The sequence below is a fragment of the Brachionichthys hirsutus genome, chromosome 9 (genome assembly GCF_040956055.1).
Source record: "Brachionichthys hirsutus isolate HB-005 chromosome 9, CSIRO-AGI_Bhir_v1, whole genome shotgun sequence".
Classification (NCBI taxonomy): domain Eukaryota; kingdom Metazoa; phylum Chordata; class Actinopteri; order Lophiiformes; family Brachionichthyidae; genus Brachionichthys; species Brachionichthys hirsutus.
In genome coordinates, this window is record NC_090905.1 from 12818542 (window position 1) to 12834882 (window position 16341).

A 16341-nucleotide genomic window follows, 5' to 3' on the forward strand; every position below is an offset into this window, starting at 1 on the left:
AGCATACCCATAGATTGCTTATACAGACTATTTAATTCACTAATACCTTTCATTTATTTAATTCATAAATACATATTTGCTCTGTAACTAATATAAACTAAAGCTGACATTTAAAAACCTCATTGTCCCTGTTTGTAACAGGGACAATGATGAAGATGATTCTTACGTTTTATCCAACCAGAACAAAATATTGTCACATTTTCAGATTACTACAAGCCACAAATTTAAACACTCATCCAAACCAAAAACTTAAAAGCTCTAACAAGGATCAAAAAAGGTCAATTTTAATCAATGTCAAACATTCCTTTTTCTAGATTTGCTTCTTCGGTATCAGGAATTGTAGCATGTTCCCTTCTGTTCCCTTCTGTGGTTTAGATGAGTGGAGGTGAATTTATTTCCTGCTCCCCCCTGAATGCCAATAGAGATGCACTTTCAACATCCATGAACTGCTCCCCGTGCGTTTGAAAGGAACAACGTAAAGCTCTCACCAGAGCTGTAAGGCATAATCATGACACAATTAAGATAATTTTCCAATGACTGCTGGTGGCGAGAAAAGCAATTTTTACGCCTTGTAATCGAGGCTGGCTGTCAGATTAAGATAGCAGGTGAATTGAGGGAAATTGTCTTGGCTAACTCTTTGGAGTGGGATCCAGGTGGCCTCAGGTATATCTCTGTGCCCATTCAGGTTGCCCGTAAGGTGAGTTGACACACTTTTGATTTTGAAAATGAAAGAAACATTTGAGTGGTGGATTTGTGTCTCTGGGCATTTGTCATCTATACTTCTGCATCTTGTGACTTAAATGAGCCAAGTGGTCCTACTTCTCTCTCCTGCCATCCAATGACAAACTTAAAATTCAACACGTATGCTATGAGACGCCATATGTGGGGATGTTAAGAACTTCAAATGTCATATTTATTTCATAATGCAGCACGCTATTACAACGCTGAAAATAAATACCATGCTTCATGATAATACAGATGCATTTCAGGTCTCTGTAAAAGGTCTATTTTGCATTTTTAGAGATGCATAAAAGAAATCAATAAAAAATATTGTGATCAGTGGCTTTAGAAAATACAATATAATAATAATAATAATAATAAAACATTTGATTTGTGCTGCCTCACTCATGCCCCACTTCTCCTCAAATCATTGTATATATCACTGTACTCTAATTAATTTTGGAAGTGGGCCAGAACTATGGGGATAAATGTGTTTCTTTTTATGCAATCAAACAAAAAAATTCACCCAATTCACCAATTGATACGGGTCATTCACCAATGACCCGTATCGTAGCAGTGACGTTTCTGTCACTAGATGGCAGTGGTAGACCGGAATTTAATGTCCTCTGCTTTCAGGCCTGAACGCTTCACACCAGCGTCAACATCCTTCTCATCAACCTCTTCTACGAGTTTACACGTAAAATGCCAAAATGAATCTGGTCCTTCATTTATAACATATACACTTATCTATGAAACATTCAACAAGCTGCAATTACAATAGTGTAAAAGGAAAAAGTGGATTATTTGATGTGTTCAATGAAGATGACATTTTAAAAGCAGATGTATTATTAAGTGCAATAATTATTTTGTGTAAATGTTTAGCACCTTTTATTATCTCAGTATGAATGTTTTTTTTCTCCCTCTGAAGCTTTGCTGTAATTGCATGTGAATATAATTTTTGATTTATTGTCCACATATGCATATCTGTAACAGTATTTATATATTTATATGTATGTATTTCTATTTCAACAGATTTATCAAACAAATGGGCAGCATAACAGCATCATGCAGTAATAATGAGGGTGATATGTTGTGTTTGAATTTTATATCAGTAGCATCGTTCATTTTAAGTTTTATGCTGTTTTGATAAGGAAATAAAAAAATAATGTTTTCTGGCTTTGATGGCTAATTTTAATATTTTATTACATAAAAAAAAAACAACATCTGCAGCCTCTCTGGGTCAATTTAGATTTGAAGGCCCCAGCAGTAAATGGTAAAGACAGACTGTGGAATCCTCTGCTATCCAAACCGGCAGGGCTCAATCAAATGATGGGAGGCGACACATTCACATGCAAGTAAATACAGTACTATGTTCCCTGACACACTCACCCAGAAAAGGCTTGGCTGTGCGAAATTTTGCTGAACTTAAAGTCTTCTATTAAAAAAAAGAGGAAAACCATCCAATTTGCCTTCTGATTTGTCCTGCATTGGGGTTGCCTCGGCCAAACTGACAATCACTAACCACATTTCATTGCAATCTTGACAGGACATGAGCTCCACATCTTTTAGAAAAGAGAAGGAGTCCACACCTCTCTATATATTTAACTGTGTCAGCACTTCTTTACTTAAAAAGAAGCGATAGAGCACTAAAGGAGAGGCGTGAACATGCTGCTTTAATGCTGGATCTCCGTTATTGTGACCAGTAGAGGTCACATGTGGCCTGGGACGTCGCCCAACACTTACAGGAACTGTATGCTAAATAAATGGAAACAAGAAGGCTGTTCTTACTCTTCTTCTGTGGTTTCAGTCTAATCACCTCATACTCATTTAACTGTAACTCTATCTGTCTGTATTGTTAGGGCTGGGTGTCTTAATACACCGACCAACACCAGGTGACAACGAAGCCGAACACACATATATTCTAAAGAAATATATTAACCCCTTCTACCTCACAGACAAATCCATCAGCTATTAAAATGCAGAGAAGTTTCATTTTGCTGCTGCTAGATGCGTGAGAAATTACACTGAGAACAACATTACAGTAATCGAGGGATGCCAGGGAGGGGCTGCCGCTTCGGTACTTTCCTCTGTGTCTCATCCTGACCCAGAATATGTGGATGAGAAGCAACAGGCTTCAATGCAAATAGATCCTTTCCCGAACCCAGAATCTCATAGTTTTTGAACCGAAACTTTACCAAAGAGTTGGTTCGTATCAACGCCCCCCCCCTGTTCAGACTTGGTGCATCACGCACAGAGCATCTCATGTCTCCTGTTAAGGTGAAGCAGAGACAAAGCAAAGAACTCAATCCAAGGTCAATCTGATGACCTTGGCAAATCATTTTGTCTCCCTGGAGGTTTTCAGGCCATGAGTGGCTCGCAAATGACTTGTTGTTTCACAAAATCAGGTGAGTCATCTTCATCTCTGATTTAAGGGAAGTACAGCCAATATATTCGTTTGGGAACCGCCCTCTGCTGAATTGATGCTAATGACAAGCAAACACACTCTTGCACAAGATAGCGGCGGTGGGGCCTTTAATTATTACTGATGCTGTTTGTTAACATCTGTGATGTTTGGAGTCTGTTAATAAACCCACAACGTAATAGATTGCATATATATACATGCCATTTAGGTGGTTAGAAATGGCTGATTAGACCGTAATTACTAAGCAATAAATGTGCATCAGCCATCTAACCTCAAAGGAGCTGGAGTGTTTCGAGTTGTGGTTTTCTTGAGCTTACAGATCAGTTATTTAACTGAAATTGCTCTAGTTCTGCAGTGAAATCCAATTCAGGTGCAGTCTCCCGATGTTTCAAGATGCTTTACAACTAAAACAAAGTGTGGACAGGGGAAAAAACCCCCAGAAAAACAACTCCAGGCGTTAAGCAGCAGATATCCGGCGTGCTGCGACCTGCAGCTGCCGTCGCTGTGCCTTTCAGAAAGCCTCATCACAGCGGCCTGAAGCGCAGACGACGTGGCTCAGTGATGGTTCCTGTTGCATCGCAGCCTCAATGTTTCAATGGTTTTCATGTTGAAATAAAGTTGTAGACTATCGTTTTATAAAATGATGTTTATTTCGTTTAATAACAAAAACAGCAACACCATCTAGATCGTAAAATGTAGGTGTGGCAGCGTTTAAGTGTAATTACAGACAGCAAGTTTGGTTTTTCCATCTGGGATTTCCATTTAACACAGTAGATTGTTATTATGAATGTCAAGCCTGCTTAAAGTTATGTTTGTGTTATAAAAGTATTTAGTAGGATGGTAATAAGACAACCGCAGTCTGAACAAAACTGTGGATTTGTAAACTCCACATTTGTGCAGAAATAAATGAAATCCAATGAATCCTTATGATTTCCTGACATGTTATTTGTGTGCAGACGCTCTGATTGGCCAAGAAGGAGGCCTATGTTGTTTTCACCATCACCAACCATGCAAAGAAATGTTCTTAAATGTTCTTATGTGTGAGATGTGACGTCTATCCTGCTTTGCTGCTGCTGGCGTTTCTAGGTTTTGCACCGGGCAATGTTTCCCTCGCCGTGAGGATGAGGCTGCAGCATTTCACGGCAACTTTCACATGTCCAGCGTTTGAGCATGGCATGAATTTGCCCTCCCGCTTGGCCTTCTGGAGCACTTCTGTATCTGCTACTACTGTACTGTCGGTTTGTCCAGTGAGGGGTCGCCACAGCAAATCAACCTTCTCCACTTCACCATCGTCCTCCCCAGCACCAGCCACTCTCATGTCCTCCCTCACTACGTCCATGTCTCTTCTCCTGGGTCGTCCTCTAGCCCTGTTCCCTGGCAGTTCCATCCTCAGCATCCTTCTACCGATATAGTCCCTGTCTCTCCTCTGGACATGTCCAAATCCATCAAAGTCTGGTCTGTCTGACCTTGTCTCCAAAACGTCTAACCTTCACTATCCCTCTTATTGTCTCATTTCTAATCTAACCTGTTCACTCCCAAGAAGAACCTCAGCATCTTCATCTCCTCCACTTCTAGCTCCGCCTCCTGTCTTCTCCTTAGAGACACTGTCTCTAAGCCGTCCATCATGGCTGTCCTCACCACCGTCTTGTAGCCCTTTCCCTTCATCCTATCACAGAGCACACCTGATACTTTCCTGCACCCGTTCCAGCCTGCCTTCACCTCCTTTCCACATTCTCTCCATCACTCTGCACTGTTGACCCGAGGTACCTGAAGTACTCGACCTTCTTTGCGTGTATTCCTTGTAACCTCACTGTCCCCCCCCTGGGACCTTCTCATTCACACACTTGTACACCTTCATTTCTCTCTTTGGTTCTTTATCTTTCCATCTGATTCCGGCAGCTGATTCTGATGTCACTCAGGTGGCTGCTGAATACTGTGACGTCCATAGCCGTCCGGTCCTCACGCGTCAATAGGCTTGCATGGACTCTATAGCACCAATGTAGGACTCAAAATATTCTCCTGTCAAATGTTTTATGAAGCAATAAATGCATTTGACAAGTCAGGCCTCAACTGTATACCTGCAGACACTTTAGAATAAAGCTGAATAGAAACAAAAGTTTACGGTCAAACTTCCCAGGGCATCATTCATTCACTGGGCTATCAGCGTTATCACCACTGCAGGTTGTCTTCTAGGAAAACCTGTGCTGCCCCCCCCGTCCTGCAGAAGGTGATGAAAAACGACTGCAGGAGAGAGGATTTGGTGGGGTGCTTTCACACAATGACATTGTCTGAACTACAGCCTCCTCGGTGCAGCGTGCCTCAGCGACAGCCCTTTAGTATTTCCTGTCAAACAGAGCATTGTTGCTTTTAGTTCACCTTAAGTGTCGAGACAGTGGTTTTCCTGCTCCGTTGGTTCTCCTGGATTGAGGCCAAATCTTCACTCTTGGAGGCGATAAGCGTCTTATCTCGCTGTTAGAGGGGCTAGAGACTGGAGCAGAGCTCAAGTGAGTGTCACTCAGGTAGGAGTGTGGGCACCTTTAAGAGCAGCAGGGATAGTCCAATGGCTTAGAGGACTGACAATGAAGCGCGCGCACACACACACACACACACCCACACACACCTGGCCCTCCTGTCCTCCTTAACACCCCCCCCCCCCATCCATGTTTAGTTGGAAGCTGAAACTTTTACAACCTCTCCTGTTGTTAAACTCATCTGGAGTTCATCGCTGTGTGAGTTCTGCATTGGTAAACCAATCATACGCCGTACAAGGGCAGGTGAAGTGTGGCGACATTTGCCAGCATGAAACGATGGCAAAAAGCTTGTGAACAATGTTTAACCGATGTTTGCAAATGCAGCTTTTTTTTGGGGGGGGGGGGGGGGGGGGTTCCTGCTCCTCCAGGATAAATTACGAGATTGAGGTCCATCGACACACAATGGGCAGCCTACAGTCGTTCCGACAAAGGGCAAGAGGGTAATATGACGTGTATTCAGAGGCCTCCCTTTATGTCTTTGCTGGAAAATGTTTGTTGTGAAAAGTCCAAGGTCCCTCAAGCAAAAATCAATCTGAGGATTGTGCGATGGTCCTTGTCTGAAGTCCATTGTGGATATATTTCCCAGCTAAGTAACACACAAATGCTGCTTTTATTCATGGCATAGTTGATCCACAATATTGGCAAATTGGCTCTTAATTCATCTCTATGCAAGGTACCTCTCCAGCCTGAAGTAATTCAGACTCTTTTCTTCCCTCCTTGTGTTGCCAAATGAAAAGGAGTCAATAGATGTGGCTGATTTATTCAAGGGAATAGCAGTAAAACTCTGGAATGAGAAGCGCGACTGTATTCTTCTGCAAAGGACGTGTTATTTTCTACAACACAAGGCAGAATCTATGGCTGCTCAATTCATTCTGCACTCGCACACAAAATAAAAGGATACAAGGGAGGAATAGGAGGAAAAAGTTTTCACCAGTATAGGCCACATGTTTGCTTAATGTTGGAACACACGTTCAAGCTGACTGGTGCTTTTACCACTTTCTCAGTTTGTATTGTTCTTATTTATTTCTATATAGACAAATTACACATTAAACAAAAATAAAAATAAATAATATATATATATTATGGCATGCCGTTCAGGAACTTATTATATATATATATCAAAAGTGCTGGAATATATGGACCGAACTATGAAAAGTCTGAGAATATGGACCAAACTCTGGAATATATATACGAAAAGTCTGAGAATATGGACCGAACTATGAAAAGTCTGAGAATATGGACCGAACTCTGGAATATATATTTTGATATATATATTCAGACATTTTCATAAATATATTCAGACATTTTCATAAATATATTCAGACATTTTCATATATATATTCAGACATTTTCATAAATATATTCAGACATTTTCATAAATATATTCAGACATTTTCATATATATATTCAGACATTTTCATAAATATATTCAGACATTTTCATATATATATTCAGACATTTTCATATATATATATTCAGACATTTTCATAAATATATTCAGACTTTTTTCGGTGCACGGGAATATATATTTGAAAGCCGCGGTGTAGCGGTTAGGGCTCCGCACTCACACCCCTGTTGCCCCTGTTCGATTCCCGGTCGGGCAAACTAGTTTATGACTTTCAACGGAAACAAATCCACGGGCGCTTTTTTGAAATCCTCCACTTCGACAGGATATTTGTACTGTAAGACATGCTGCTGTCTGACTGTACGTGTACTCTAACATTCTATCTAATAAATACATTCTATCTAATAAATATATTCATCATCATCACGGCGCAGCTGCGATCTTGCGTCATCACTGAGCGAGTCAGCTCGAAATCTAGTGCCGGCAATTCTCAATGAGGAGATAATGAACGCCCTGAAACAGATCTGCGAGGGCTTTTTTGAAATGCTCCTCTTAGATATGATGTTTGATTGTACTTGTACTGTAATACATGCTATAAGTGTCCGTGATGGGGTCGAGGCTGCCTGCCCCGGAACATGCATAGCGCCGTTCTGGCTTTATACGGCACTTGACGGGTCGCGTGATGGGGTCGAGGCTGCCTGCCCCGGAACATGCATATCGCCGTGCATAAAGCCGTTCTGGCTTTATACGGCGGAACATGCATAGCGCCGTATAAAGCCAGAACGGCGCTATGCATGTTCCGGGGCAGGCAGCCTCGACCCCGTCACGTGACCTGTCAAGTGCCGTATCAGGTCAGAACAGTTTGGCCAGCGAGGGGGCGTGACGATCAGCTGTCGGCACGCCAGCCATCACGTGACTTGTCGCGCGTCAGACGGACACCCACAGCATGCATCACACTACAAATACAGTCAAACATCCTGTCTAAGAGGAGCGTTTCAAAAAAGCCCTTGCGGGTTTGTTTCAGGGCGTTCATTATCTCCGCATTGAGGATTGCCGGCACTAGATTTCGAGCTGACTACCTTTATGACACAAGATCGATCTAGCTGCCCGACCGGGAACCGAACGGGCGCGACTGGGGTGTGAGCGCGGAACCCCAACCACCACACCGCGGCTTTCAAATATATATTCCCGTGCACCGAAAAAAGTCTGAATATATTTATGAAAATGTCTGAATATATATATGAAAATGTCTGAATATATATATGAAAATGTCTGAATATATTTATGAAAATGTCTGAATATATATATGAAAATGTCTGAATATATTTATGAAAATGTCTGAATATATTTATGAAAATGTCTGAATATATATATGAAAATGTCTGAATATATATATGAAAATGTCTGAATATATTTATGAAAATGTCTGAATATATATATGAAAATGTCTGAATATATTTATGAAAATGTCTGAATATATTTATGAAAATGTCTGAATATATATATGAAAATGTCTGAATATATTTATGAAAATGTCTGAATATATTTATGAAAATGTCTGAATATATATATCAAAATATATATTCCAGAGTTCGGTCCATATTCTCAGACTTTTCATAGTTCGGTCCATATTCTCAGACTTTTCGTATATATATTCCAGAGTTCGGTCCATATTCTCAGACTTTTCATAGTTCGGTCCATATTCTCAGACTTTTCGTATATATATTCCAGAGTTCGGTCCATATTCTCAGACTTTTCATAGTTCGGTCCATATTCTCAGACTTTTCGTATATATATTCCAGAGTTCGGTCCATATTCTCAGACTTTTCATAGTTCGGTCCATATATTCCAGCACTTTTGATATATATATATAATAAGTTCCTGAACGGCATGCCATAATATATATATATATATATATATATATATATATACACACGCACGCCATCTAATCAGTACTAATTCAGTCTCTTGCATCAAAACACTTCTGGGGCTCACACCACCAACCTTCTGATAAGTCAACGGCTCCGCCTCCTGAGCCACAACCGCAGCAAAGATGCTGAAACATTTACTGCATGAATAACAGGTAGCGTTCAATCTGCACCGCGACCCTGATGATGTTTGTAACCCCAAGAACACACAACAGAGAGGAAGCGCTAGGCGCCTTTAGCAGCCGTCTGCACGGTGACATCCAGACTGTTGTTCCTACATGACATGCACCTCTTTGGCCGCCTTCAAAACGGCCCTAAAAATACACCTTTCTGGGGGGCAGAAACGGAGATTGTCATCACGACTCTCTCCGGATCAATTCCCCCCCCCCCCCATTTTTTGTCCACCTACGTTTATTTATTGTTATTTTGCATCTGTGGTGTAATTAATTTTTATTGTATTATTATTTTGCATCACAATTGAGTAATTTAATATTAGTTTTATTGGTATTGTTAAATGTCGCTGATTTATGTACGAAGGACTTTCAACGGAAACAAGACCGCAAGTTTTTTTTTAAAATGCTCCGCTTAGACAGGATGTTTGACTGTATTTGTACTGTAATACATGCTACTGTGTTACTGTACTTGTACTCTAACATTCTATCTAATAAATATATTCATCTTCATCAGATGCTCAGCCAGATCCATCTTTGTTGTTGTTGTTGTTGTGTGCGACCAAAATTGCGGTTAATGTTTTGACGGCTAGCGCTCTTCTCGTTGATTTGTTCTTTAGCAGACGTTCCCGCTGACATCATTAAAATCAGGGGACTTCTAATTAGGATTGCAGTACACATTGCTGGTGTCGACCGTTTTTCTTTCGCTCCTTGAGGCCCTGCTGTTTTCATTTTGCCCGTGTAAGAGTTGTATAATCAAACTGTTTTGATGCTTCAGTCGCTCTGACATTTGATGGTGCAGCCTGTCAGGCCTGGTCTTGGATTAAGGGCAGCATCAGGCAGACATGTGTCCTTTCGGCTTTTGTATTGGTTGGTTATTTTTTTTTTCATCTGGGTGAAATATAATTTTTATCTCACTTCATTCAGAATGACAGTTCCTCAAAATCGCTCCACACCAAGGGATATTCATTACTTTTTGTAGACCTGCCTGGGTAGCCCGTCAACTTTTCATCTCCCTTCATCTCTCATCTATTTCACTCTCTCGGAAAAGCCTGCTCCCCCCCCCCCCTCCCTTAGCAATTTTCCTGCTTTACTTTGCTATGACCTTCCTGCGTAAATTGCTTGGCTTGTGTTATTCACAGTTGGAGATTTACAGAGAATAATATTGCGCCATAGGATTTCCCACACTCTTAGGTGCCCAATAACTTGTGACAGAATTTCTGTGACCTGCTCCTCTGTATTTTCTCAGCTTAGGTCGAAGGGATGGGGGGGCTGTAGTTCTCATCCGGCCCCGGCTTTGCTGAACAGAATGCTCGGCCTGTCTCCTGTAGCCAGACCTGCATGTGTAGTTCACAAGAGCCGATTCATGCAACGAGGACAAATAGAAGTAATAAATGATATATTTCATTTTTTGGGTATAAGCAAGAAAACTGAATGACTCGTGTGTGTGTGTGTGTGTGTGTGTGTCAGCTTTATGTACTGTGGGGGAGGAGGGGGATAAAGAGGTCAACATGATTGCTGGATGGAGCACTTGCAATGGTGGCGTGTAAAACATAGAAAAATGGGTCTTTTAGTTAATTTAAGACAGTGAGCGTTTAGCTCTTGTCTTGTAACCAGTGCACAAAATGTCTAAAAGGGGATGTGCACAAGTAGACCTTATTCAAGCTTCTTCCCCTCTTTCTTGTAAAGAGGCTTTCACATCGTCACGCTCTCATTTGTGGCACATAATAGTGTCTGGAACTCTCTGTGGTCTTTTTGTCAACTACGGGACTGGTTGTCCATTTGGAGCATCTAAAATACTGGGAGGGCTTTAATCTTTCTTCATTATTTTCCAATTTTGGATAAATGCACTCATAATACGTCCCTCCTCCTCCTCCAAATGAAACTCTTTGACTCCCACATCCATCACCCTTTTTCTGTTCCAGACCTTTTTTTTCCCCACTTGCTTTCATCTTGTACGCGGTGCAAAATAAGTAGTCCGCGTGTACCGTCCAAATGTGGATATGAGGGATAATTGAGTCGATAAACATTAGGGTCAGGGTGATATCATTGTTCAGGCTCCTTCAGAAGCTGGTAGTCTCTGCTCAACGGGTGGATTTCCATATTTTCCGTTATTTGCCGTAACAGTGAGACTTGACCCAGGCTGCTCCACAAACTGTGTGGATAGTTTGCAGGACTTTAAGGTCACACTGCCACTGCCTGCCTGTTACAGCATCCTCTCTATGGAGCTGCATCTTATAATGCAACTTGTAACCACTGTGCAATTTATTCTGATATCTGAGATGTAAAATTTAAGGCGCATGGTCTCTATAATTGGGCGCCAGACTTCATTTATGTTCTGAAATTTTGTATAACTTGTGACGTGCTCGGTGGAAATAGGTCACACGAAATATCAGGGTGCCTTGATCTGACCCGGAGAATGTTGCCACTGCGGCGGATGTGATTGGTTACGGATATGCACATCAGCCCAGACGGTTCGGGGCTCTTGCTGCTGGTCACTTGCACCCAAACGCTTTGCTAGAACAGCACAGATGTGAAGCCTCAGGTGACATTGTACCTTGGTTGCACGTAGTTAAAAGTCAGGATTTATCAGAAAATGATTACACTGGCGGGAGCAAGGAGGAGTCATTTATTCATGCCTCAGAAATCTGAATGCATAAATGGAAGCACATTATAAAAACAGCTACAAGCTCATGCTGCTCCTCCTGAAAGTTTGGAACTAAAGTGTAAACCAGCAGACGCCCATTGAATGTCCACATCAGCCACGTGTAGAAGAACCATTGATACAGTGTGTTTTAAATATCCACCGTTTCACAAGCAAATTAATTTATGTGTCTGTTATGCTACAAATGGCTTTGCAGGTTTAAAAAAAAAATTCACATCTGCAGTATGATGCATTTCTAAAGATAAAACCATCCTGCTTTTACTCAAAACCAGTCTGTTTTGAGTAAAAAAACCCCAAGTATTCACTTTTAACACACTATGAATAAAAATCAGTCAGTGCTTTGAGAACATTTTAAGATATTTTGCATTCTTTTTTTTTTTTTTGTAAGCTACATTCTTCATGCCCTAATTTCAGCCTCATTTCAAACGTTTGTCAACCTAGCTTATTTAATTAAACAGCAGTTGACAACAACGTTCTTCCAGCATTAAGAGCTTTCGTTTGACTCTGTCCAGCTGTATATAAATTACTTTTATTTAAACCACTCTGGAAAAATATTTTAATCTGGACGATTTTGACGTTATTGAATCCTAGTTCTATTTCAAATTAATTTTAAAATATGTTGTCATTGAATAAAACGAGTGAACTTCACTAAATTACAAGTAGGACTAATTAGAATAAAGTGTGTGCGATTTTATCTAGCGTCTGTCCCGTCTGCATATGTGCAAACACACGACGGATCGTTATTGTGGAGGTGCGGATTTATTTGTGTCATGTTTCTGGGCATCCCGTTGGAGATTCTTGGATCCAATATAAATATAAGCCTAAATTAAAAAGCAGGTCTGAATCTAGACACAGATATTTTGTGCAACCACCTGAAATAATAAAATAATGCAAATTCAATTTTTTTTTTCTTTCATTGAAGAAGCTGGTTGCAATATAAAAATCACATAACAAAATATTACAAAAATCAGTGCTGAATAATACAATCAGTTTATCCACAGAACAAGTACTCTCACTTTTCATACAATGCATACATCTTTCTAACAGTCCTAAGCTCCTGCACCCCCCCCACACCGTGGGGTTCACAGGAGCCACTGGTTGGAGTGGTGGCACTGAAATGTAGAAATGTAACCACAGATGTTATTATCCTTTGGACATGGCTGCTAGACTTTCTGGACATGTGGATTCCTCTTGATCCATCTTCATGCTGCTGATGCACAACTTTAAAAAAGCCAGCGTGTCGTCTGTGACCTTCATCGGCATGCAGCTGCTGACCTCCCAGCGGCGCTGATCGCCTCCTCCCAACGGTCCTTCAAGTTTGTCCTCTTGAGCGACGCAGACGAAATAAAGACATCAGCTGATTGTAGCAGAGATGAAGATCCTGAACCAGAGCTATCAGGAGCATCAAGGGCAGTAAATATATCAGACTCTGTATAAAAAGAGATTTTCTATTGCAAATATAAACAGAATAGCTCAGTGGGACGCCAGGGATGTACTTATTTTCATTTTTATAGGTTGGAAAGTACGTTCTGAAAAAACCATAAATCGCCTGCTGTTTTGCAAAGCAAGCATGAATCCATTTGTATTGATCATTAATCATCCCAATCATAGATATATTCTCAGCTCTGGGATTGTAAATCTGACTCGTTGCCTTTAAACGCCTCACAATAGTATAATACTGTGGAGGAGAGACATTTTTTTCATGTAAATAATTTTCTTTGGATTCCTAATTTTCATAGTTTATTATAAACACACACATAATTAAAAGAATTAAAACCAGAACCTGATTCAAGGAGCAGCTGTGAACCTATTTGAAGATCACTTTAAATAAGGATAGAAATCGCTCTGCTCTGATTCCCTGTGACTCGCACTGATGAATCCTGCAGCCGCAAATCATCAGCATTAAACATAGCACTGACTGAAACAGAGTAAAAGACGCTCTAATTACACGTGTCAGTGTCCCCTTTTTAAACCTCGTGGCTCTTGTACATGATCTAACCGTGCAAAAATAATCAACACAGCCAAATGTACCAGCGCTCATTTGTAATATGTTGCGTAATGCTCCACAAAGCAGGAGGAACAGAGCCGGTATTCACATCTTCACCAGCGCCTGTCAGGAAGAGCCATGCCTAAAAATGTCTGCCTGACACAGAGGCGTGTGAAGCCATCGTGAGATGAGCGGCAGACCAGGTGGGAATGATCAATATGGAGGTATAGCATCGAATCAAACAGAATGAAAGCCGGCGTGAAAGCAACCAGGAGAAACGGGAGGGGCGAAACAGTTTAGAATTAAGCATCCATTGAAAGAGGAGAAGAAGAAGAAGACAAATCTGAATTCCTGGGTCCTAATCTTTCGCTCCAAGCGCTGCACTGCTAAGCTCTGGTTTGGGATGACAGGTCCCCCACCTGGACAAGCTTGGACAATGTCGGTGCTATGTCTCATTTCTGTGGGAACAGTGGCACGCAGACGGCTAATCACGTCCAGAACCAAAGGCACCTGCCCTATCTGCCTCTACATTTGGTCGGGGAATCTTTAAAGAGGCTAAACCTCACTTTCATGCTTGTCTTTTATTCGCGGTAAGTGCTTATCGAAGCCGAGCTGTTGCCACTGCCCCATCTTCCCTCCCACAAGCTCTGAGAACGCTTGACGTATAAGTACAGGCAATCTGGGTAAATATGAATCTCTCCTTGCTGTCACTGCTGGCATATTATGCCCCTGAGGGAACATTCTTTTCATAATATCATAAGCTGCTTAGCGGTGTGCTTCTATTTAAGGCATACATATTAATAGCTATAAGGAAATCATATTTGAACTGTTCCCTGCAATCAATGTCTTTGGGTTTGCTGTTGTACTTTGTATAAGAAGGTGCTAATAACTTGAAGGCACTTACACTGGGCAATCTAATCCCTTTGTATGATAAAGACTCGTCTTGGCAGGAGAGTGTGCCAGATCATATAGGACAAGGTGCTGCAGAGGTTTAGTCCCTCAAATCGCAACCTTGACTCATTCCTTTCTTCTTTTGAGTGGGAAACAGAAGAAACACGAGGCCCGGCAGTCAAACTTACTGCTACTGATACAAATAAAAGTTTTGTGATGCACCTGGTTCAACCCTTTACAGTGTACTCTTCTTACAATGGCCCCATTTTCTTAATTATGATGTATAAAATGTTTAGAAAATTATATGTTACAATTTTGTTATTATTTATTTTCAGAATCATATCCCAACTATAATTTGGTTTATAATAATATAGTAAAGAGAACAGCATTTCAGAACTTCCTGGCAAACTGCCTGCAAGTCTGATGTTTGCTTTAATCATTCATTTGCAATCAACTCTGCATTGAACTATGTGGCAAAATGATTTTCTGAGGTCAAAATGTAACAAAAACATGTACCAAATGATGTTTTACCAGGTTTCTTTTTTATTACACGGTACAAAAATATCTCTCTTTCGGGAGGAGAACTTAGACCGTGTTTTTTTTTTTTTTTTACAGCCATAAGGAGCACATCGTGAAGAAGAATGCTGACCTATCAGCAGTCAACAAAAACATTAGCAATTTAAGAAATTTCTTTTTTTAAAAATATATTTTGTGTGTTTTTTTCCCCCCTTTATTTCAGTGACACCATGCGTCACCTTTAGGAGACCTCGCCTTTATAAATGGAGGGAATAAAAAGAACCACGTTGGAACCTGAATGAAACCCCACTGCTGCTCTTTAGCCTGCATAGAGGCACTTAAAATTATTTTCTCCAATCCATCTTTAATACTTCAAGAAAATATGCCAAGAAAATAATAAGAATGTATTTTTAATATTGTTCTAAAGTAACACAATAAATCACGATAAGCAAACAGTGCTCAAACATATAGACGCTTTAAAATGCGAGCGGTAGAAGGTTGAAGTTTGCTGCTCTAGATAAACCCAGCGGAGGCTCGTGTGGAGTTGGCTGGGCTGTGTGCACAACTGTAGCTGGTTTATTTGGCACAAACTAATTCCAGTAAAAAAAAAAAAACGCTGGCATTTTAAACAAAGAGCTTTAAACTGGGCCAAAAAACACATCTACAATTGAGTCACATAAAAACAAAAACAAAACAAAAAAACACTCTGATGATTTCTGGTGTCAAAATGCACTTGAGTCCTGAATCTCATGTTGTGTTAAAATAATGGCGATAGAATTGACATTTGCAGATAAACAGAGCAGGAGTCCTGCAGAGGCGGAGTACACCCTACGTCCAGCAGGGGGTGCTGGCGCACAGGGCTTCTTGGTTGGTTGAGCGTGAGGAAGAAGTTGGTGGTGGCTGCTGGGGCACAGCTCCCTGAGCCCAGATGAGTGCTTCAATTGTAGGATATTTCCTCTAAGCCTGTGGTTGACAGCAACACAGTGCACTTATTTAAAGCAATTTCAAACATGTCTTGTCTGACAAGTTTTAAATCCTACTTAACACCCCGTAACAGCCACGAGTTTACTGTCAGAATTAAAGAAGAGAATTCTCAAAGGGAGAGAAATGATCACTTTCATTTTGTTCACTGCTGTTGTTTATAAAGGACACGGCAGGGATGTTTA